The sequence below is a fragment of the Ctenocephalides felis genome, unplaced genomic scaffold, assembly GCF_003426905.1.
Source record: "Ctenocephalides felis isolate EL2017-DRISC unplaced genomic scaffold, ASM342690v1 CF-g0.4_SCAFFOLD_00845, whole genome shotgun sequence".
NCBI classification, from domain to species: domain Eukaryota; kingdom Metazoa; phylum Arthropoda; class Insecta; order Siphonaptera; family Pulicidae; genus Ctenocephalides; species Ctenocephalides felis.
This window is the reverse complement of record NW_020536999.1, coordinates 60,212,604-60,239,005: the sequence shown is the minus strand read 5'-3', so window position 1 is coordinate 60,239,005 and position 26,402 is coordinate 60,212,604. Positions and strand designations below refer to the sequence as shown.

The window sequence follows — 26,402 nt, the reverse complement described above, 5'->3', positions numbered from 1 at the left end:
AGGAGATAAGACTCACCACACAAAACCATCAACAACAGCCAGATAATTTGAACAGAAACAATAAAAATATTCATCCGTGCACAAATACATTCGAATAATATTGTTGATAAAAATTTAAAATCGACATTATTCGCGATGTCTGGCAAAATGGAGAAGATAGTGGGCGTCAAAGAGCTGACCAAGAACCCAGGAGCCATGTGGAGAGCGCTTTTGGCTGAGTTCATTGGTACGGAACTATTAATTAATTAATATGGAATTGTTAATAAAAGTGTTATGTTAAGTGAGAAAGATAGAAAATAATTGAGTGAATAAAATAAGATATAACAAATGTGAAGTCAATATTAAGATTTAGCTTTTTTGTGGTAAACTCTAATGTTCTTTATTCAAGGGTCTGTCTGGGAAGTGCACAAAACGAGTTCTTATATCATATTTATAATTTTGTTAGAAAATTAAAAAAAATACATAAACTATAAATAAAATCGGTTCCATTTTTAGCTTCAATATAAATTGGAAAATAAAATTAATGTGGAAACGCAAGCAGTAGCTCAGTTTATGAGAAGTAAAAAAAGTAACGTTTTCGTGACTGTATAACATAAAAAAGCTATAATAACAATCCTGTAAGATGTTGAGAGTCATTGTCATAGTCTTGTTAAAATGTAAATCAGTTAAAACGTGTTTCGCGCCTGAAAAAGTTTAATTACCCTGAAAGTTTTTTTAAGGGTATTTTTATCATTTTTTTAGACTTGTTTATTAATATTCTTAATTATTTCAATTGAAATCAACTAACTTATGTCAGTACTAGTCATTTTATGATCAATTTAATTGCAATAATCAGGTGCTTTGTGAAATTTTGATTAATTATTCACTTTTGTTCAATACTTATAAAATGGACAAAATGATAGTACTATTTCGCGAGCATAACAGGGCCAAGAAAAGCTAGTTGGTATTGGTATTTCGCCTTGAAGCAAGTTACATGAACTTCCCGATATGTGTAATTGAAAACGAACGAACACGCTAACTCAAGTATTTTTTAAATGCAAATTTTCAAAAATCATTAATTTTTATAATTGAACTAGTTTCCGTAGGACTTTAATGGTTTAGTATGTTCATTAGGACTAAGTACTCTATCGTTAATCCAAGTAAATAGTCTAATTTAATTTTAAGAAAGGTCAAAAAAACTACTGATTTTTTCAATCTTTGAAGAATTTTTAAAATTAAACTACTTGTCGTAAGACCGTAATATTTCAGTAAGACCATGATATATATCGCCAAAAATAGTTCCATATAAATCGGCTTAAAATCGATTAGGTAGAATGACACTTTTTTTCAAATTACAAAAAAACGGCTCGGCAGGTCGTCTCACAAAACTGACAAACTATAGTCCTCATTGAGATACATCAAATGGCTTTTAAATTTCTAAAAATGGTTCAGGCGTTTCTGAGAAAACGTCGATCAAAGGTCTAATTTTGATAAATGCCAAAAAAACGATACTAGTTTTTGCGAACTTTGAAGAATTTTTAAAATTAAACGACTTGTCGTAGGTCCGTAATATTTTAGTATGATCTACAAGACTATGATATCTACCGTCAAACAAAATCATAAAAATCGTCGTTTTTTTTTTTTCTTTTAACTTCATTACAAGAAAACGGCCCGGCCGATATTTAACAAAAACTAATCAGCATGATTCCCAACCATTATCTATTGAACGGTTTTTGAATTTTCAAAATCGATTCAGAATTGCGGGTTAAAACGTGGACGAAAAATTTTTCACTTTTCTGCGATTTACGAAGAAACGGCCCGGCCGATCGTCGCACATAACTCAGAAACGCTAGTCCTCATCGAGATACATCGAATGGCTTTTAAATTTTTGAAATCGGTCCAGCCGTTTTTTGAGAAAACAAAAAGATTTTGATTCTCTCTTAACTTCCACTCAAAGTAAGGAAGAATGAAAGAGGCATAAAAAAAAAACAAATGTTCGAAATTCTTTCCAATTATGGAGAAAATTATTTTCAAGTCTTTCTAGGTGACATAATTTCTATTTATGCTTGATTAAAAATTATTGTAAATCTTTATCGTTTAATTTCATTGTTTAAATTAGGTATTCAATAGAAAATTCTTTATCTTAGTATATATGACCCTTTTATATAAAAACATATACATTCATTTTTTATATTTATTCATTTCCAGTTTTGATTCTTTCTTATCAATGTTAATAAAATGAACTTACTTCTGGACCGATTTGAAAGTTTTCAATGTGTATCATGAATCTCAATATGAAAGTGATGATTGGTCAAGCTGTTTCTGTATAATATCCTTGAATTGGTAATTGAAAATATTTTTGTCAGCGTTTCTGCAAAAAATCCTAAATAGGTTTGGCAAATTTAAAAACCGATAAATAGAGTTTGGAATCATGCTTTATTCAAACATTCCAGTTTATTTAACAAAAGTTACAAACATTCGACAAGTATTAATTATTTTTATGTAAAGTTGATCGTTATATAATAATAAAAATGAGAATTTTTAACTTGTATTTTGAAATTCAAATTAACTTTAAGTATACAGTATTTTAGTAGAAATATTAGATCATTCATGAAATTGTAACATAGGAAAAAGCGCATAAATTAAAAAATAACATATCTTTTGTGATTTTAAAATAAACGCTGTTTTGTTTCAGACACAATCCGATTTAAAAAGACATAAAAAGATTTCACGTGTTGATTAAATTTTGGTAAATATTGGTCAAGTCAAAGAAATTTGCTTTAAGGCACATTGTTTTTGTATTGAAATCGATTTACCAATATAGTCTAAAATAATAGGACATGGTCAACGGTTTTATGTTGGACAACCGATGTGCAGTCCAGCAACATAATTATATAAATTATTAGTAATTATTTTTTTTAATTACGACGACTACTCCTAATTTGACCAACAGAATGACAAACAATATTGCATCGAATATCACAACAAATGTTAATAAAACGCATGATGTAGTTATCAAAGAAATTTCACAATTCTTCACACAACATACCACTATATCAGTCAAACACTCCTGTTTTTCTATAATTATGCGTCGTAATAATTCAATAAACAACAAAAAATAATACAGGATTAACTGCAGTCGTAATTTGGTAGAAACAATATAAGTTGGATATCCATTAACTGAAATTCTACAAGTTTGGGAATATTTTCATTTGAAACATGACGAAAAAACTTATTAAAGATTTGGCCGCAGAGTTTATGGGTAATCATAACATGATAAATAATTTTATTTGTAATAATCAAAATGTTCATCTAATCCAATAAAAATAATCAAAAACTCCAATTTTTTTTTATTAAAATCAAAAATAAAAACAAGAGAAACAATACTTAATGAAAAGTAACACAGATAAATTTATTTATTCTCCCTTTTAATTAATATATTTTTTATTATTTATTTCAGGTAATGTACTTCTCAACTTCTTCGGTTGTGCTTCAGTGGTCAACGTCACGGACCCAAATCAGCCCGCCGACTTAGTTTTGATAGCCCTGACTTTCGGTCTGACAGTGTTTATGGTAGTAATGGTAAGTCAGTACTTTATTTTTTTTTACTATATAAAAGTCGCCAATTATAAAAATATAGTTGTGGTTAATAATAGAAAGTCATAACTTTTAATACTAACAGAAAAATAATTAACAATCTGAACTTTTTTTCTCAATTGCCCACAAGAAGTCTTGATAATTGTCCTAAATTTTGGGGTATAGTGCAAATCTTGTAGTGGTGATAATCCAGAAGTTGTTGGAACTTTAATAAAACTGTCTTACAGATGTATGATATTGTTAGATCATTTTCTATAGTTATTTCTATTATATTTTCGCGTTGTTCAATTATTTTCCAATTCGGCTTCCAGCTCCAATAATTCGAATTCACCATGTTTTGTAATTCCACTTAAATCTCACAATTAGACAAAAGTTGAAGGGGGGAGCCTGCTTTAGAGGCTTCAAAATATCGATTTTTTTGCAAAAATGTCTTACCAAACTATACAAGAATATATCCCTAAAATTTTGGAAACAAATTCAAATTATTTTCGGAGTTACAGAAAAAATAGTGAGCATGCGTCAAGAAGGTATACGAGCTGAACGAAAACTTTTACGCGCGATTACTTGGTTTTTAATTTTTTCGATTTCTTCTAATTGGCGGGAAACATAGGAAAAAAATTAACGACCTACCAAAACGAGACAAAATTTATTGTATTTAGGATTAAATTTTCTTCTAGTTGACCTTAAAAAACCTTGAAAAATATATATAAATACCCCACTTTTTTAGCAATCTAATCTGATTTTTAATCCCAAAATCATTTTTTTTATTTGCGAAAAATGGATGAATTTCTCACTTTTTTAGGTTTTGTAAGCATAACTAGAATTTATACTATTGGAAATATAAATTTGTTTTGTTTTTTTTTGTTTGGGATGGAAATTGTGACCTGCATCTAGGCAAAATGCTTGTACTGGGCATAATATGGCAATAAAACCTGAGTGTTTAGTTCCAATTGAATATTTATTTCTTTACCTAAAAATTCCTTTAAAAAGAATTCGATTTTTTGAAGCCTCTAAAGCAAGTCTCTCCTCCTCATATGAATTCTATATAATGCTATTGTTTTTCCCTCATATAGTAGAATTACTGGTATTTAGATTCTTTTTCTCCCAGTTACTGTCTATTTAATTCAGCAGCAACATCTTAATTCAAAATGGCTTCCCACACAATATTATTCAAATGACAGATGTATCGCATACTCATATGTCAAATAGATGGTTGTCAAGTTGGAACAGATTATGTGTTATTCTTTTAATTTTAAAATTTAATTATTTATATATTTTTAAATGCTAATTAGAATGCTTATTTTGATTTTATATGAGGTTTTTATTTAATTCTCAAGTGTTTGCTCACTGCCTATTTGTATTCTTTTATCAACAGCTTGAAATAATACTATTATTATTGATTGATTAAGGCTTGCTTATGAAAAAATAAATAAATAAATTTGTTTCAAATGCTGTGCTGTGCAAATACTTATTGGTTTAATGTGAATAATACCATAACATTTTCTGAATTATATTATATTATTATTTTATTTAGATTATTTAAATTAAAAACCTAAATTTGGAATCGATCAAAGGGGACATTTTGTCGAATAACTTATTCCCAGATATAACTGATCACTACTTAAATAAGAAGATTCGGTTGATAATATAACTTTGGAACACACATCTGTAAAAATGTCAATGCACATAATTACAAGTTCTCTGGAATGAATTATTTTGAAAATTGATATTATTATTGCATATAGGTTATTCAAATTGAGATCCTAAATTTGGAATTCACCGAAGGGGACACCATAGACAGCGATATGAATAAGAAAATTGGATTATAATACAGATAGTAATTTTAGAAATCGTATTCATAAAAATCTCAATTATGTGTACATACAAGTACAAGATTTTTGGAAACAAAGTTGTTAGAAAATTGCTTATGAAGATCGCGTTATGACATGTGACATCAACATAAGTGCAGTTTAATTAGATATGGAAGTAATCATTACAAATATTTACAGTACAATCTATTTACAATACAAATTTTTCATTACAATTGTGAATAATGTGTTACCAAAACATTTTATGAATTATATTATTATTGCATTTAGGTTATTCAATTTGAGATCCTAAATTTGGAATTCATCGAAGGGGACACCATAGACATTTCTGTCTAATCACTTATTGCAAGTTATAATAGACAGCGATATGAATAAGAAAATTGTATTATAACACATACAGTAATTTTAGAAATCATATTCATAAAAATCTCAATTACTTCCCAAGCATACTACGTACAAGTCATGGTGATAACAAAGACGCCACTAATTTGGATACACGATTGCAAAAAAGGAAAATCAAAATAAGCACATTGAAATTTATCGCAATATGTACTCATGTTGAAAATGTACATATGTTCAATCAAATTCATAAAGAAGAAATGTCCATTTTATATAGCTATATAACAATTCGTGGTAAAACGTTAAAATGGCTGTACGGATTGGGCTCAGTCTTAGTTGCATAATTTTATATTCATTAGTATTTATAAAATATTTTCTAGATTATATTATTATTTTATTTAGATTATTTAAATTAAAAACCTAAATTTGGAATCGATCAAAGGGGACATTTTGTCGAATAACTTATTCCCAGATATAACAGACCACTACTCAAATAAGAAAATTCGGTTGATAATATTACTTTGGAACACACATCTGTAAAAATGTCAATGCACATAATTACAAGTTCTCTGGAATGAATTATTTTGAAAATTGATTATAATGCTCGCATTCAATTAAATGTATGGACAGTTCGGGTGCTAGAACAAGTATAGCAGAAAAATGAGTACAATTCTGAAGGTATTCCTTTCAAAAGATATGTCAAAATCTATGCATTTTAGACACAGTCAGGTATCGTTCATGTTTTATTGAATCACTCTACAAATTGAAAAAGATGAAGAACTTCAACAATCATTGGATAATGCATTGTAAAATATAACACACTAATTATTTTCCAATAATTTTGAAGAATAAACTGGAAAATTTTTCTATGAATTTATCGAAGAATGGATAGTAATATATGAAGATATGGGGTTAATATCTTAAAAACCAGTAAAGTTTAGCATTGTTCAACAACAATATTTGAAAGTAGAAAGGAAAAGATGTATAACCAGCTATAACCTTGATTCTTATAACTTTGCTATCAGAAGATAAACGGTAATCTTTGAAAATCCATAACAAAAGTATTTCCTTTTGTTGTTAGTTTTTTGGGTTGTGAGCACTGTGATTTAGTTCACGAGACCTTAATATAAATTTTAACTATTTAATTGTTTTGTAAAATGTAATGTTAATTTTGAGTGAGATTCAGCACTTTAAAAACTTACATCTGTGTGGGGCAAAAATGACCAACTGAACATTGACCACGGCTAAAGATTAAAAAAGACTTGGATTGAATTATACCATATTTTTATAGAAAGTGTATAAAACTTCCAGTTTGATTGTATTAACAAAATATGGTCAAACGAATATTGTTATTATGAATTATATAATTTATTATTATACAAGTAGACTTTGAAGTTTATTGTGTTTATAATACCTCATTGTCTGTACCATTCAAACTATACATCCTCACAATCCTAAAATGAAGTATTCTTTTTTTTTAATTCTTTAGAAGTTGCTTAGAAATACCTAACTTAGCAAAACAACGTTTGCCGGGTCAGCTAGTTTTTTAATATATTGCATCTAATAGTTAGTTACTTTCTTTCTCTAATTCCTTATTCAACAATACCTAATTCTGGCAGCCAACTTAATTAATTTGTCTGCATTATTCTGAACTGCAACTTCCAAGAATAACTTATTTAAATTGAATCTTTTGAAGTCATTTTCAATAATATTCAAAGTTTTCAAGAATCGTCAAACGCATTTCGAGTTGTTTATTGGCAATAAAACAATGTTTGCTAAATTCAATTTCAATGTTGACATACGACCGTTGCCAAAAATTCTTGATTGCTCGTCCTGAAAATTGCTAACAAGTGCATACCTGGTTACTAAATATAACAGCGGTTGTAATTTAATTTTCTTGGTGAATTAGTTTTGGAAAATTACTAGATTTTATGAAGATGGGTAAAGTTTCGTGTACGTATGACGTACAATACTTGAATTTTAGCTAATTATTTACTACAGCAATAAAAATTATTAAACGATTTTTTGTAGCTGCATTTTCTCTTCGTACCTAACTTAAACTATAATAGTCAATCAATTTTTTTTAAAATGATTTTGCTGAGAATAACAATTCATATAAGAAAAGAGGAATAAATATGTGGGGAAATCAAACAGGCTAGTGATTAAGAAAAAACATTGGGACTTGTCATATTTTCATGCCATTAATTTTTATAGTCAATAAATTTTATATAATTTTATACAAGTGGAGTTTATACTTTCATATACATTACTACTCCCACAAATATATTAAAATATGATTAGTAACGTATAGTTTTGTGACACAGAATTTTAAATATTTTTATTTTAATTTTAATATCAGCCTAAAATTTTATTCCACAGGCTAGTTAATTACAAGAAAACGGCTTGGTAAATTTTCACCTAAAACTAATGAGTATCATTCCCAACTAATATCTTCTTCTCATTCGGGATGTTAATAAATAAAATGAACTTCCAGATACGTGTGAATTACTTAATCAATCAGTAACATATGATATTGTGCTATGGCAAATTTTTAAAGCTTTAAAACTTCTTTTAAAGACTTGTACCTATTTTAAAAAAGTAATATCGAAGCGCGCAAGCGCCGCGCTGCAGTCCAACGGTAGAAATGTAAAAAAATATACTTTTAATTAAACTCTCTATAAAATATCTGATGATTCCATGTGCATATATCTAATGATAATTTTCTACTTCTACATGTCATTTTTTTCAACTTTTTTTTATTGGATATTCGAAACCGAAATCAATTTTTCATTCCATCAGTACAAGTAAAAATTTTTTTGAATCATTAGAATCAGACATTCTGTTCTCTTAGAACTTGAATTGTCATTTTTGGCACTTTTTGTCTCGTTTGTTCGAAACGGTTGGACCTGCCCTTCCTAAAAACTAATCAGCACGTCTTACCATTCATATGAATCGAATGTTCAACTGTACTCGTAGTTAATAATAATTGAGAATTAGCATTTTGATAAAATTTTGAATTGTTTATTTCAAAAATAAGGTTTTCTATTTCACTAAAAACTAATCAATTCGATTGAATTCATATCTTTCTAACAAACCTATACTACAATAGGGCAAACACGGACAAAATGACATTTATGGGCAAAATATCATATTGGCCTTATTTAAAAATTGGCTAGTTTTAGTCCCGTTAACATGAATAAATGCCCTGGCCAATATTGATCGAAAACTAATCACGAATCAATATTTTTTAAATCGATTTAGATTTTTTTTGACTAAAACGTGGATGAAAAAATTATGCACTTTTCGGCTAAAAAATAAACGTCAACATCGATTGTTGCGCAAGGCACATGCTCTATATTAATATATACTAGGTATAGTAGAATTATAATTATTACATTTGAATAAATCGTCATATACATATTATTATATACATATATAACATACATATATAACTCACATACGTACATAACATTAATATACCACCAACAATAAAAAATAAGGATTTATAATTCCAAACTTCTACCTCATTTTATAATAAGAGAATTTTTCTCTACACTGTGCTATACACTTCTAGCTATCGTAAATTGGTTTTTTAACTTCCCATAGAGTAAGTTATAGTAATCACAAAAAAATCGAAACTGTAATTTTTTTACATATCATTACGTTTGAAAGTTTTTGAACATTTTGGCATATCTTAGAAAAAATGGATGTATATGTGTGTGTATCTGTGTCTGTATGTTTGAATACAAATTTTTTATCGACGATTTAGGGAACACGGATCAACCGATTTCAATAATTCAAAAAAGACGTGAGACGCGCTAATTATTTTTTGGAAGAGGCAGGTTCAGTCGTTTCAAAGATACGGAGCAAAAAGTGCCCTACGAAGCGAAATAACGGAGCGTCCAATTTGAATGATTCAAAAAATGTTTCATTTGTATGACGAAACGAAAGTCTTAGAGATCGATTTTTCAGAATCAATAAAAAAAATTAACAATGATCAAATCAAATCCACTTGGCGTTCAACAATGATCATTGGACATATACATATCAAATTATCCGATATTTTATAGATTCTAAGAATAAGTACCAAAAGTAATCATAAGAGTCATTTTTTTCTCAAAAATTTCAAAATTCTCAACAAAACGTTTTTAAAAATGTTATTTTTGGGTACAGAAAGTTCCAGCAATTTGCTTTAAGGCACGATTCCATACACTACTAATTAATAAACAAATTCTCTAAATTACAATTAATTCTCCCAAAGAGTGTACCATGGATTGAATGAAAGAAAAAAAGACAATCGTAATCGCAAAGGTAATCGTAACAGAATAGAACCATGTAAGCATGAAGTAAGTGGAAGTAAGGAGGAAGAGCAACAAAGTAGTCACAGCCGCAGCCGCAGCCGCAGCCGGTACTTTGTGCTAGCGTAAATAATCGCTGATAATTATTACTCTCGACAAAAAAACAAACTCATGTACGACACGATTTACTGACTCATTCACGACATCACGGACGGAATATAAAGCTTTTTGTTACGGAAAATAGAGAAAAAGTTAGGTAACACAATAGTCATTCTATACTGGGTCAAACAGAGTAGCATTGGATACTGGGATACTTTAAATGATATATGAGCATCATTTTAAAAGCAGGTAAAAATACCTGATGTTCTGGATCCAATTGTTATGGTAGTTGCAGAAACTATTAGGGATAAATAAATAAAATTATAAATAACATATTTCTGATACATACAGAAAATTGCATTGAAAACGAGATACGAAAATAGTGCGAATATACATACTAGATGACCTGACAGACGTTGTCCTGTACCCACGTCTACAATTCAAAAGTTCAAATGTTTTAAATATCCTATCCTATACTTTTTAATATCCTGTTTAATGTCCTGCCTTTGTGATTTATTTACGGTCTTAGCAAAAGCAGTATAAGAAATCCAGAAGAAATAATATAATATCTGCGGTAAAAGAACAATATCATACTTGATTTTACCATAATTGCTTCAATGATTTATACTATAATTTTCATAATCTCGAACGTAAATTAGTTGCTTTTTGGTAATTTTAATTTCTAAAGTTCATTTTTCTTCCTAATAATTTAATAAACATTATTGTTTATGTTCAAATTTTAGGTGAATTAATTTGTAAAATCTAGTTCATATGAAGCACTCTTCAATCTAAGATCAACTTGCTAAATATTCCATATCCAATGCCAAACAAGTGAATTTTTGACATGAAACAAAATTCTGAATCATATTTTTAATGAGAAGAAATATTTTTTTGTATTATTGAACAATTTAGTAAAGTAAACCAAAATGCGACATTCACAAGTTTAAAAAAATAATGTATGTGCAATTTTATTATGTATTGCTTTATTTATTAAACTGAATTATATGACGTTGACTGTACCTTAAATTATTTTAATTTTTGGCACATATCAGCTGCTTTTCGGCAATAATAATGCAGACATTACATTTTTCTTGTATATTATATTCTAATATTATCTAGGCTCATAATTTCAGCTAAATGCAAATTTCAAGTGAATTGACATTTCTAGCAGATGATAGTTGTGGTTTTTTGTAATTTTTGCCATTTATTTCTACAATATTTCTATAGTTTTATCGTTCATTAAATCTTACAAATTTGGCATGACAAACTCTAAAAAGAATTATCAAAATTCGAATAACTGTTTAAGAGAAGTGTCAAATCATACACCCGTACAGAAAAATTTTATGTATAAAAATACATCCTATCTATAAACAAAGTAGTGGAAATTGTTTTATAAAACGAAAAATAATTGCTGCATAATCAAAACCTATGTCGTCGTCTTTAAAATAGGCCTTATTCGAAGTAACACATGACAAGAAGTGATCCAATCGTCAAAGCCTTTATAGGAACCGCTTCTAGATTTTTTTTATTTTTCGATTTTTTCTTAGCGGCTTGTATCGACCTAAAGCGGAGTCCAACGAATAGCAAAATTGGGAAAATAAATAATTTACAGATGGATAAATCTGGCGAATATGGTGATTGTATCATGATATATCACGTGTTTTTGATAAAAAAAAATCGTTCACAATATGAGCCTTATCGACGGCGCCCTATGATGGCACAAGATCCATTAGTTTTCTCTTCAGAAATTGATTTCTGAGTACACAACAACCAGAATCATACTAAATCAACAACATGACTTCAGTTTTTGACTGACTTCGACATGGTCAAAAATGGTAAAGTCTTGGTTTCAGTTAATCTGGACATCGCCATTTCGCTACCCATTGACTGGGTTGCACGTCAAATTTATTTATCCACCCAAATTCACTTGTCCAAGCATGTCTTCAGCCATGTTTGTCCGGCGAAGTTTTGATAATGTAATTGATTCATTAGAAACGCTAAGCCCTAGCTAAGGCCAAAAATTAACTTCCTTGAGCCTAAATGACGTGTTTCCAGTACAGTTTCTTTGACTTTGGCGGCGTTCTCATCCATTGAGGACGTTAAGATCTCCCACGACTTACCATCCATTGAAGACGTTGATAAACTCAATGATCAAATCTTTTTATATCTATGCCAATGCTTTAAACCACTCAAAAGCTAGTGTTTTTGATGAAGAACACTCGCCATAGGCTTTCTGTACCATTGAAACTTCTTTCACACATAAAATTTTGTTCAAAACAGAAAATTTAACACAAAGCCTTTGTTCGATATTTTTGTCCATTGTAAAATTCGCCAAACACGCTTATAGTTAGCTGACCCAATTGAATGCAAATAACAAAGTAAATGATGAATGAGGATCAAACTTAGCACCAATATTAAAGACAGTTTTGCAAATAATCCGAAATATGTAAATGGAGTTTTTTTATAAGAATCAATATTTTCAAAATCATATTTTCTTCTGATACTATATACATAATATTTTTATATAAATATGTACTAGGTCTGATATTTTAAAACAGTGCCCTTAATTGTAATTACGATAATTTATTTGCTGATTAGTTGATATATTTATTTAAAGCTTTAATTTAAACAATTGGAGATTGCCTTAACATTATCACATAATGGATAAACAATCTACTGTCATAAATTATAAAATTTATGAATAGGTTCCTGTCATATATTTATATTAATACGACAACAATTAAGTTTGTTATTATTATTTATATCGCGTAACATAAACAACAGGAGTTTATGTCTTGATATGTTATTCTTGGGATTAGATTAAATTCCTAAGGATGCACAAATCTATTTGATTATGTATAATAAATAATAAAAATCGTATATCGATATGACAAATAAATATTATAGTTTATTTTGAGAAGACAAATTATAACCTTCTCGATTTCATTTAAAAACTAGTTGGTATTGTAATTTTGCTTTGAGGCATGTTACATGAACTTCCCAATATGTGTAAATAATGGACTTAATTAATAAAAAAATAAATTAATTTTTGAGTGATTAAAAGTATTCCGAGTAAATGAGAAAACAACCGAACAGGTTAATAACTCGCAGTGTTTTCTAAAAGCAAATTTTCAGGTATCAACAATTTTTATAATTGAACCAGTTTCCGTAGGACTTTAATGGTTTAGTATGTTCAATAAGACCAAGTACTCTATCAATATACCAAGTAAATCGTCTAATTTTAATTCTAACAAACGTCAAAAAAAAACTTTTTTTTTCAACAGTTGATTACAAGAAAAGGGTTCGGTAGATTTTCACCTAAAACTAATCAGTATCATTCCCAACTAATATCTTTCGAACAGTTCTTGATTTTTTAAAATCGATTTGGTAGTTTATTTTTATCAACATAAAAATTGCCCATATGCAAAAGTAATTATTTACGAGTACAATGCTCATTTAGCGTGCACATATTATTTAAATTAGTTTGAAAAATGTTTTCAAAATTGTAACAATTTTCAATTTACTGATAATGTAAATATGACAAAATTCAATTTCATGCTATCGGTTTCATGTTTGCTTTACGTTTTATGTAAAATATGTTCTATTGAGAAAATCACGACTTTTTTCGTTGTAATTTGAATTTTAAAATTGCCTTTGCGTGACCTGGCTCATGTTGAACATATAATTAGTTTTTTACCAACACGTGTATGTACATGGATTATTTTAAATTTATCATTATATATAATGCACTTGGATATATATATATATATATATATAACAATAACGAATTATAGATAATTGTTGATTTTTGGAAACGATTACGGAAACTTTGGTCCCACGGTATATAATTGTAAGACTACATTGTTGTGTCATCAGGCAATGCTCAGGATTATATACAAAGTCAACGCTCATATTACTCGGTATTCTAGAAACGCGGTTCCCATACTACGCGGAGCTGAAACTGCAACAGTCCTTCTATAACGCGATACTCCTACAGCGTGTTCCATAAACTCCTTCTGTTTTATCATACCCTATGAATGACCCTAATAACAAGATATAGTTGAAACAGATTTTAGTTAAAGTTTTATAAGCAACCATTTAATAGTATACAATATGTATATATAAACATGCCAGTTTATATCATAACTATGTACGACATCGGCTTTAGTAGTGTCATAGCTCTTTAACAAAATGTTAGTCTTTCTAAACAAATTCTGTTCGATTTTTTAAAATTGGAAAGCAGATTTTGGTTTAGTATTTGTTTATTTTTTATCATATCGATATATAAACCTTTCCAATTTGCTAGAAATAACTAAATAATAAACTTGCCAATTTAATAGAAAAACTAGTGGTGTATGGCATCGTGCCTTAAGGCAAATTGCTGGAACTTCCCGTACCGTAATGAAATATGTTCGAGAAATATTAAGTGTTATCGAATAGATTATTATAAATAAACGCTGTAACATTGTCTAATATTTATAAGAATTATATAAACTGAATCACAAATATTTATTTAAAAAATATAAATGAGCTTTAAAAGTTTAGAATTAAAATTGAAATCTAAATTATTTTCAATATACAAAAAAAAAAGAAAAAAATTTTTTTTTTCCAAAAGCAATTGTTTAGTCAACACAAGCAGAAAGTTTTTGAATCATTCAATTCGGACGCTTATTTCTCTCAAAAACTGTCATTTTTTGTATATTTAGCTCTATATCTTTGAAATGGCAGGGCCTGCCTTTACCAAAAACTAATCAGCACATCTTCCTATCAATAGGAATCGAATGTTTTTAACCATTTCTCCCAATCATTACTAATTGGATGCTTTTTAGATCATTCAAATCGGATGCTCCGTTCTCTCAAAAACTCGATTTCTCTTTTCTGCACTCTTTGATACGTATCTCGAAAACGGCTGGACCTGCCTTTGCCCAAAACTAATCAGCACATCTTCCTATCAATAGGTATCGAATGTTTTTTGAACCATTTAAATCGGTTAATCTGTGCGCCCGACAATGTGAACGAAAAATTGTATCCACACATACATACACACACACATACATACTCACACATCTATTTTTTCTTATATCTTACATGCCAAAATATTCAAAAACCTTCAAAACGCAAAGGAATGTAAAAATTTTCAATTTTGATTATGAGACGATTACAATGACTTACCCTACGGGATGTTAATAAATTAAGAAAAGCTATTTTACAAAAGATAAATTAAATTAATAGTTATTTCAACTATGATGATTTTTTTGAAAAGTACCATACAATTACAAAGGTTGTATCCAGTGCGATCTTCTATTATGTTCAAAATCTTATCTTAATATGTCCAAAAATACATTATTAGATCATGATTTTTAATTTTATTGTTTAATCTTATAATTAAACCACATCCAATTGATTGAATAATGTAGCTACTATTCCATAAAACCTATTTAAAATGAAAAATAAATTTGTGTTTTTTTGCACCCTGCCAAAAAACGGGTTAGAAATTTTTGAAATATATGAAAAAACCAAGTTCTACAACGACAAATTAGTTGGAAAGTTTACTGAACATAATTAGATAGTTGTTCGTTTGATATGTGTTATTTGTATTGATTGATCGAATTCAAATTGAACCTTTGTGCCTCGCCCTACCCTGTGCAAAAATTTAAAAACTTTGTAGATGTTTTAAAAATAAAAAATTAAAAATAATAATGTGAAATACAGAATACTGAAACTCAAAAGAAATCTATATTTTCATTTATTATATAAAACTTTTGCCTCTATAGAGTAATTAAGTACGTTCCTGTCCATTCTATCATTTTAATTGAAGAATAAAAAAACTAGCGTTATTTCAATTAACCATTTCCTTGTTTTAAGTACACATCATGCTTAAAATGCATTTGTATTATGGCAAAATAAATTACATATATAATTTGACTCAGTCGAGTCATATTTCAATAATAATCGCATATTGGCAAGGACGACCGCTTGCGTTTTCATTGGAAATTATGTAAATTGGCTCGGATTGATGGATTATTTTAAGAAATTGAACCACATAATTATAACAATATACTTAACAACTTCTGAAAAGTGTAAATTGATATAATTAATATATGTATTTGTAATATCATTAAATTGCTATATTATATATGAATTCTTAGTGCAGTGCCACACTCTATGACCAAGGTTTATTGTCTTTTTTTAATTTTAATTTTTAATATTAGGATACGCAAATTTTCTAGAATGAAGACTAGAAAAATTATAAATTTCATTATAATTTCAAAAATCTTGAACCGCATAAAAGATATTATGCAGCAGTCATGCTGATTAGTTTTTAGCAAGGTGTGCTAGATCATTTCTTCGTAACTAATTGTTGAAATATTGTTGATGATTTTAATGAAACTTTGATAAATGATAGATTTCATGATCTAAACCATCATTCTAAATTATCAGAGGACTACGAAATTTTTTTGTTTAAACTTGTCAATACATTTTAGTTCATCTTTTTAAAAGGAGTGCACCTCAAGGTCGTCCGATTCGAAACAAAAAATTAAATAAAAACAAGTCGGTCTTCTTGAAAACTTGGGGCAATTATGAAATTGTTCTTGAATGTGGTTCTAGATAGTAAAATTAAAAATCTAGAGTGCGTTAGCAATTATGGAACAATTTTTCGATATTTATTTTTTACTAGTTTTTTTTTCAAAAATAAAATGATCATGAATTATACCATTTTACAATGCTGATCAAATACGCCAACTTTTGATAAAACTTGCCAAACACACTTTCTTTAAAAGAAATGTACTAGCATTTCTTTTAAAAGAGAGTCTCTCAAAGTCCACCGATTATAAAGAATTTAGCACCATAGTCCAACTAAAAGTCTTAATTCTTGAAAACTGGAGGCGATTGTGATATTGTGTTTCAGTATGTTCCTGTTATTCAGTAATACGGTTCGTAAATTTAAATTAACAAAAGAAAAGTAAAGAAAAACTCCAGACTGCACTTTAAAGTTAACATTTTTCAAACAACGTGAGATATTTTTTTTCTAAACTTTATTTGTTTAATTTTTTGATTCGACGTTGAGTTCTGGGATACCATGTATTCATAAACATTGTAAATAACCTTGATCTGGTATTTCGTTAGACATATTTATCAGCAGAGTTGGTTTAATTATTTATTTAATTTATTTCCTACTAAATTGCCCCTTTTAAATTAATTTACTTTTTTATTTACTATCTTCTGTTGTTTACACCATTGCCAAGGTAGAGGTTCAATTGGTCCATTACCTAACCCGGATGTAAGTATTTGTAGGGGTTATATAAAAAACCTGTTGATTTAACTTGAAATTAACAATAAATCTTATAAAACAATTAAATAACGTAAAATTATATAAAGGTTTCGTGAACTAAACAACAGTGCTCACGACCATAAAAACTAACAACGAAAGAAAATACTTATGGATTTTCAAACATTGCCTTTTAACTCCCGATTGCAACGTCACAGAATCAAAATGATGGCTGGCTATACATCTTTTTCCCTTTACTTTTAAATATTGTTGTTAAAAAATTTATAACTTTACTTGTTTTTGAGATATCGGTGGTGGACCTTTTTACCCTCGGACCTTTAAACCCCGCTCTACCATATATTTAATGTTGTATACTGTTGTATTACGATTTGAATTATACCGATAATGAATTAATGAGCACGATGTCATTATTATTTTCAGACAATAGGACATGTCAGCGGAGGGCACATTAACCCTGCGGTCACATCGGGGGATGCTTGTCACCGGCAGAATTTCCATTCTCAAAGGTGATTTATATTAATTAATCTGCACACAAATCTATATATATATATATATATATATATCATAGTTAGAACTTTTCTCTAAAAAACAAACAGTACCTATGCCGTACTTGAAACTGTAAACCTATTAGTCTAAGAGCCAGTGAACTATTTGACTAACCTGTTTTCACAAAGCCAGAAATTTTTTTAATGATATTTTATTATCGGCCCATTAAGAAAATACCATTCTGGCAGTCATTCCGCGGTTGCGTCATCATCCCTTCAATTTGTGAAAATGTAAAAAAAAAAATTTTTATAACTTGCTCGCACAAGGCTCAAATTTTGAGGGTGTCTTCTTTTAACTGTTCAGAAAGCATATGTAAAAAGCCAGCCCATTCTGACGGTTGCAAGGGTCTGCCAGAAGAGTACATAATAGTCATGACGCGCAAGGGTGTGGGCGCATTGCCATACATAATTGACTAATACCCTTGTATTTGAATAATTTATACGCCATTTTAAAGGTCATTTTGAAAACATCCGTTATACCAAACTTCAACTTTGTATCTCACCTTATGGCCGAGATATCATTGAAAATATGCCAAAGTGGCCCCTTTTTCAAACTCAATTTTTGGCGTAACCATAAAAGATATCGAAAAAAAAATTACGTGATTCTACTCATATTGGGTCAAACCACATAATGTATAGTAATATATGCTAAATAATCCTTTATTATTAGCTAAAAAGGATAAAATAATTTTTCAATTAATGTTTTCGGATAGTGCGTTTTGTTCAATTACTTTATTATTAGCGTTATTTAAAAGCTTATTGTTTTCTCTTTTAGTACTGCAAATATGGTTTAAATCAAATTTGTGGAACACTTTGAAAAATTGAAGAAACCAGAACCAGTACACCCGCGCGTAACGCATCGCACACCCGACCGAACGAATTCTATGCGAGCGACTATTAGCGTTACGCGCGGGTGTACTGATTCTGGTTTCTTCAATTTTTCAAAGTGTTCCACAAATTTGATTTAAACCATATTTGCAGTACTAAAAGAGAAAACAATAAGCTTTTAAATAACGCTAATAATAAAGTAATTGAACAAAACGCACTATCCGAAAACATTAATTGAAAAATTATTTTATCCTTTTTAGCTAATAATAAAGGATTATTTAGCATATATTACTATACATTATGTGGTTTGACCCAATATGAGTAGAATCACGTAATTTTTTTTTCGATATCTTTTATGGTTACGCCAAAAATTGAGTTTGAAAAAGGGGCCACTTTGGCATATTTTCAATGATATCTCGGCCATAAGGTGAGATACAAAGTTGAAGTTTGGTATAACGGATGTTTTCAAAATGACCTTTAAAATGGCGTATAAATTATTCAAATACAAGGGTATTAGTCAATTATGTATGGCAATGCGCCCACACCCTTGCGCGTCATGACTATTATGTACTCTTCTGGCAGACCCTTGCAACCGTCAGAATGGGCTGGCTTTTTACATATGCTTTCTGAACAGTTAAAAGAAGACACCCTCAAAATTTGAGCCTTGTGCGAGCAAGTTATAAAAATTTTTTTTTTTACATTTTCACAAATTGAAGGGATGATGACGCAACCGCGGAATGACTGCCAGAATGGTATTTTCTTAATGGGCCGATAATAAAATATCATTAAAAAAATTTCTGGCTTTGTGAAAACAGGTTAGTCAAATAGTTCACTGGCTCTTAGACTATATAATAAGACTCAACATAAAGAAAAACGATAATAGAATTTTGAAAGGATCACCTTATTTATTGAACACTGTTCATTTAAAACAATGATTATTAATCTACCAATAATTAAATGATATGATTGAGAAGTTTCAAAGGAAATTAACTGATGTAAGGAGCTGATTATTAGTTATACGGATTATTATGTTTTATATATCGATTATCCACGGATTTATTTATTATTTATTATTGATTATTAGTTATCCGGATACAGAACTCTCCTTTTGTTCATATTGTACAAAGTTGGACTTCATTTTCAAATTAAACGCACTTCAACTAAAATATGATTGATCTACTTTCAAAAAAAATATGATTGATCTACTTTATCGAAAATCCATATTCTATGAGATGGATCCCTTAATCAATTATTAAAGGTTTTCATTTGTCAAAAGTTTAACACTGCAATATTTACATATATAGCACATATGCATGTACGAGTCTATACGATGCCTATGTATATACAAATAATAATATGATGTATTGTTTCTCAAAGGTTTGCTATATATGGTCGCACAATGTTTGGGAGCATTGGCTGGATCAGCAGCTTTGAAGGTAAATTTCATCACACAATTTCAATCCAAATATGTATTACAAAGTAATAACATATTAATTTTTCTAAATGTAAACAACAATTAAAATATTGAAATCGAACAATATCTGTAGTTCATAAATTCTGAAATAAACTGCTTTAGATATTTTGTTAAACAAAGAATTATTTTAAAAAATTGGTTCTTGTAAGTCTAAACATTGGGTATTAGTTTAAATAAATTAAAATTCGATGATTTTCACATAATTTACCTTTCATGCTCGAATAATTTAACGAATAATTATAATAATTAATAAACATATGAGTAAAACAATGTTTTGGAAATAAAAAACAGATTGTGAAACAAGAGGATAGTGTGATAATAAAATATCAGCTTTCATATCATCAATTTCAATTCAATATATTTTGACTGTACTTATTTATTTTGAAAAAATAATAAACGTTTGCCTTCATTTATAGATGATGCTCTATATTTATAGATTTTAATGATAATTTGAACGTACAGTCAATCAGTTTAGCAATGACACTAGTTCTTTCTTATAACAAATTTACCAAAATTTTGTAATGTCTTTTCTTGAAAAATAATTTTTGACGTAATAAAATCCAGATTTTATTGGAACAATCATATATTAAAAATTCCAAATATTGTTTTTGGTAACACTTCAATATTATATTATTTACAACTTGATTATTATTAGTTGTTTCTATTTCCTTCTTGATTTCTCCCTTTAGTTAATATGTTTAAAGAAACTATTTAAATATTTTGTAAAAAAAAATTCATTGATACGAAGTTTATTTATTATTTTCAGTCGTTGACTCCTGAATCTGTCCAAGGAATGCTAGGAGTGACCTCACCAGGAGGTCCAGTCAGTCCTGCACAAGCTTTGGGAGTAGAATTCTTCTTGGGATTCGTTTTAGTACTAGCCGTAAGTAGAAACAAAATGTAATAAAAATTAACCACATTTGCGGCAAAATTTTAGAAAGAGATTGAAGCATTTACTTTTAGAGAAAACATAAGAAACATAGACAGAAAGGTCTTATGTCTGATTTTTTGTATGTAAAGACTAGCATAGGTGTATGAATAGTTATATATTTTGATATGATATATTAACTTGCAATATAAATTATATAACTTTTAATCTTTAAAACTTTTTGGTAAAATTTAATATTCATACAAAATGTTGATCTTTTAAGAAAAAACAGGTACGACCAATACAACCATTGGGTTGCCATCTAAAAACTCACGTAAACAGTTCAGTGAATGGAGGTTCAGTTTGAAGTTTATTTACAACAGATTACAGATTATAGAACTCTTAATTCTGATTGCTCTTCAAACACAATGAGAAGAAAAATGGCACTTGTATCTCATTGATAATTCAGTTGATGAAATAGTTTTCGTATCATTAGTATGTTATAATGAAGTAAATAGTAATTCATTTATTTTTCCAGGTGTTTGGTGCATGTGACGAAAACCGAGACCAGCCCGTCCGTTATTTGGCACCCCTGAGCGTGGGTTTGACTGTAACTTTGGGTCATTTGGCAGCTGTTGATTATACTGGATCTGGCATGAATCCAGCACGTGCTTTTGGATCTGCCGCTTTGGCTGGACATTGGCAAGATCATTGGGTTAGTAGAAAATGCTACTATATACGGAGAATCATTTCTATTCATTAAAAATTGGAGTTAAGGAAAAATGTAACATGATTAAGTGCTCTATGATGTATGTTGGAAGACTTGGGCGAATTTTGAATAATACCAATCGTTTTAGTTCTTATAATTTTTTTTTTTTTGATGAGGCAGATTTTGGTGCCTAGTAATTTTTGTCGAACTTACCAGATATATTTGGAATTTGTTTTCTAGTTGATACGCCAGAAAGCGAGGAAGAAAATATTTTGCATTTAAATTTTAGAGAGAGTTGGTAATCTTGTTAACCTATCTTTGGGATCAGAAAATCTCATTATGCAGTATCATGCACTGATTGATTTTATACTCATTTTTATTAATAGTTACTGACCACAAACGAAAACTTGCTAAAACTAGTACCTTGACATTACACAAATATTCTTATTTTGATCACTGCAGTATCAATAATGCAATAACAGGAAAGTGTGCCCATTATTATTACTACTACTCTTACCTGATATTTTTCTTCTAAATTTCCAGGTCTACTGGGTTGGACCCATCCTTGGAGGTATTGCTGCAGCTTTATTGTACACAACTGCTTTTACTGCTCCAAAATTACACACTGCAACTGCTCCAGTCAACGAGAGATATAGAGTACCTGCTGATGAAAAAGAGGTAAGTTAAATTCTATACTATTTTCTGGTTTTGGGTAAAAAGTGATAATTTTATTTGTAATTGTTTCAAGATAATATTTGTTGTCTATTTCTAGTTCTATTTTAGAATAATTGAGTCTAACAAATGCATGTGTATTAAATTTTTGTCTTGTAGTTTGTCATAATGTAAATTTTTTTCCAGCTTCGTTATATCGACGAAACGCCTAAAGCTGGCAGAAAATTAGAAGACCGATTGGATATGAATGCGTAACAATCGTGCGATCGATGCTTAATTATTAAAACTAATTAATGATTATTATTAAGTAATGAGTAATATATTTATAATTAGAAGATTTGTTTAACACGAATGCACATGTGGCTTGATTTTTAAGAATCTTAAAATTTTTAAGGAACAGAGCAAAATATTCTTCTGATTCAGGCATTTTTCATTAAATCAAGATTAGTACTATGATGTAATTTTAAAATGTTTATTTATCTATGCCGATTTTCTTGTTGGTATCGGTACGCATACAACGTCGATGCCGGTACGAATATAACGACAGATCTCTATTCACATACACGACGACTAATCACAATCGACCCGTATAGAAATGATATCATCGAGAGCGAATGACGAATTTGGCACTCGACGCACTTTCGTTGCATTTGTACGGATTTTCTCCCTAGTCGCGCCTAAAGAAGTTTTACTTCTTTCGCCATTAATAATTATTTCACCAATATGTGGAATCATGAAATCACATGACCATTTTTAGTGCGTTTTTACCATTAAAATTTGAATCAGAATATTAAAAATATTATAATCCAATTGGTGTAGCGGTAAAAAATTGGTCGTAAATTTAGTTATTTTCAGTTCTGTAACTTTCCCTTTTAAACAAACAAGAAATCCACAATGATACCTTAGTCAATCAACTGAATAACTAGATTTTTGGATTGTTTCATCTTACCTTAAACATTGTTCAATTTATTTTTAAATATAAATATCGTTATTGCCAACAATATTATGTTTTAGATGAAGTTTGCGTAAAACAATTTCCAAATGAATTCAAGCACCTTGAAATAGTGATGATATTACAAATTATCAAATCTTATTATAAAAATAAATCTGTTATTTATTGATGACACATCAAATTTAGGATCGTTCAGGGGTACCCGTGATACGACAGTATGATTTTTTTATGTTTTTATTACTTGCTCATCGTTTCTATGAATTGGAGTCCTGCACTTCAGCTTCAATTCCCTACCATTATCTTCTCGAATAAGTCATCAATTAATTTGATTAATCAAAATTTAGGGATTAATCTCCTTCTTAATTTCATAATCGTACCTTCTTGAAATTTTTCATCAACAACCAATTTTTCTCCAACACCACATTTAGAATATGTCCAGAAAGATTTTATGGCTTTTTTAGAGGTCCAGGTCTTTGGTCCTTCCACAACTCAAGATCAATTTGCTTGTCAGTTGTATCCTTAATCCACGAATTGCCCTCTGGGATATTTATACCCTTAAATAGGTTTTATGGCAATCTTCAGAGTCCAGGTCCGTGATGTAGCATATTATTAACTCCTTCCACAAATCAAGATTCAGTAGTATCTGCTTACAAGTAGTAACCTTAATCTATAAATATTCTCATTATCAATGTACTCTAATAGTTCTCTTAGCCTTATGTCGTAGAAGTCGAATGATTTATGCTGATCACATTTGTTCCGACCTCTATTTTCCAGTATTATGATCATCCATCCCTGTATAGTTTTATCTGAAATTTTTCTAGATGAGTTTTGATATGTATTCCTACATCCAATAATAGTACTTAAATCGTATCGCATTTCATTTTTGAGACACATGTGCATTTTCATTTTTAAACAAATCGTTAGACTCAAATTACTCAATTTTTTACTATTTTATATCAATTCCTCGAAATTAATGAAAGTATATTATATCCACCGTTATAATCTTGTCATTAGTTATATATGGATAATTTAATTATTAATTATATTTTTAACCTTTAATGAATATGTTATAAGCCGAAAAATATAACATTTCAATAAACATCTCTTATATATTAGTTTTGGCAACAAAAACTACATTTTTTTGTTGGAGTTGTAAAAGATATATCGGTCAAGTTCAATTCAACCATTTTCTGTTTGATTTAAAACCATGAATATTAAAACAATATATTTGATATTAAATTGCGTATCAATGACCAAAGCAAATAATTACATGATATTTACAATTTCGTTTCGCTTTTATTATCAGATTTCTCCAGAAAAAATATGTAAATAGTAATTTTTCTATCGATGATATCTATTTTTTAGTATGTTGATTACAAAGAGACAAGATGGCTTACAAGTATTAAATATATTTATTTAAAAATTTAAAAAATACGTGGTGACAACATGGCGGATCTACTTCGTTAAGGAGACTTTTGTGAAAATTGCTAGCGGCTCTTTTTTTTTGGAAATACCTCGGTCACCCAGAAGTCTAGATTTGTCACCAAACGCATTTTCCTATATTACAAAGTGTACTATGACTTAATTAACATTTTAAAAATAAACCCAAAAGAACAATTACATAGTGAAGGTACTGGATAGAAATTTGCTGTTTAATATAAAATTATCCAAATGATGAACACTCTTTGGCATATAAGCTAGAAATTTCTGGCATCTCTTGTTTTTCAAAGTCTTTAATTTATGTAGTATTTTTATTTGTGCACACAATGTTTGGGATATTTTTTCAAATAGCAAATGACGGCTTTTTTGGAAACATCAGAGTGACTGATGTCTCTTGTTTTACATTAGACCTTAATTTAAGTAGTAGTTTACACGGCTGAGATATACTTGTTTATCTATGGATATGCCTAAAAATATCAATGACCTGGTGACAAATCTGGACATCTGGATGGCCGCAAAAAACAAATGTCTAGAAACATCCTTAGCGAAGTCGCTCTTTATTGTTGACACCACGTTTTCCAATTATAGCTAACAAAAGTATTATCATTAATTGATCATTTGAATTATGTACCCAATTCGAAATTCTTCAAAAACTGCAAGGTACTCCTCTTCCAAAAGTATTTTTTCATTCCTTTGCTAAAATTTCCGTAAATATTTGAAGGACCTTTTTACGATAATTTTGCCTCAAATATTTTTTATTTAGAATCTCACTGCTTTTAGTTTTAAAAGTGCAATCATTAACTTCTAAAATTTTTCTATTCCAATATGATTAATCTCTTTGACACAATGTAATTGTTTTTTGTAATATTGTAGAGTGTATTAATAATATGATGTATAATACTAATTATTTTAGAAATAAATGTATATATTTTTATGTTATGTGGTGTTTTTAAATCATTTGCAAGAGCTGATTGTTCGTAGTTTTTGCTTAGCTGTTGAATAGTTCGGAAAATAATTTTTTTTTTTTCTAACAGAAGATTTAATTGTATATTTTTGCACTTATTTTATCTTATACTTAAGCTACTTTTCAAATGAAATATCAAGCTTTCAATATAAGTAGTAGTATATCATCTATGTTTTACGATTTTTGTACTTAAAAGAAATAGAGCAAATTTTCAAATTAAAATTAATTAAATTCACGTTTTACGAACAATTGGCTCAAAAATTTAGCCTATTTGTTTATTTCAATTTAGATTTTGGTTTGTGCATTCTAGAATATTGGTGGTGGTTTTTGTTGGGAATTTCTTACATTGTTTTCGTATATTCTTATAATATTTTTATTTTCAGATGAAACGCTTAGATGGCAACAATAAAATAGAAGAACCATGAGATCTCATTTCGTATCATAAACCACATATATCATAAAATCTAATTCTAATAAATCATCTCACCTTGCATGAAATAATTGCGATAATACTATAT

At 29.0% G+C, this 26,402-nt stretch overlaps 1 pseudogene; it reads left to right on the top strand.

Annotated features, from left to right (window-relative positions):
• LOC113363954 lies at positions 1–26,402 on the top strand (annotated as a pseudogene).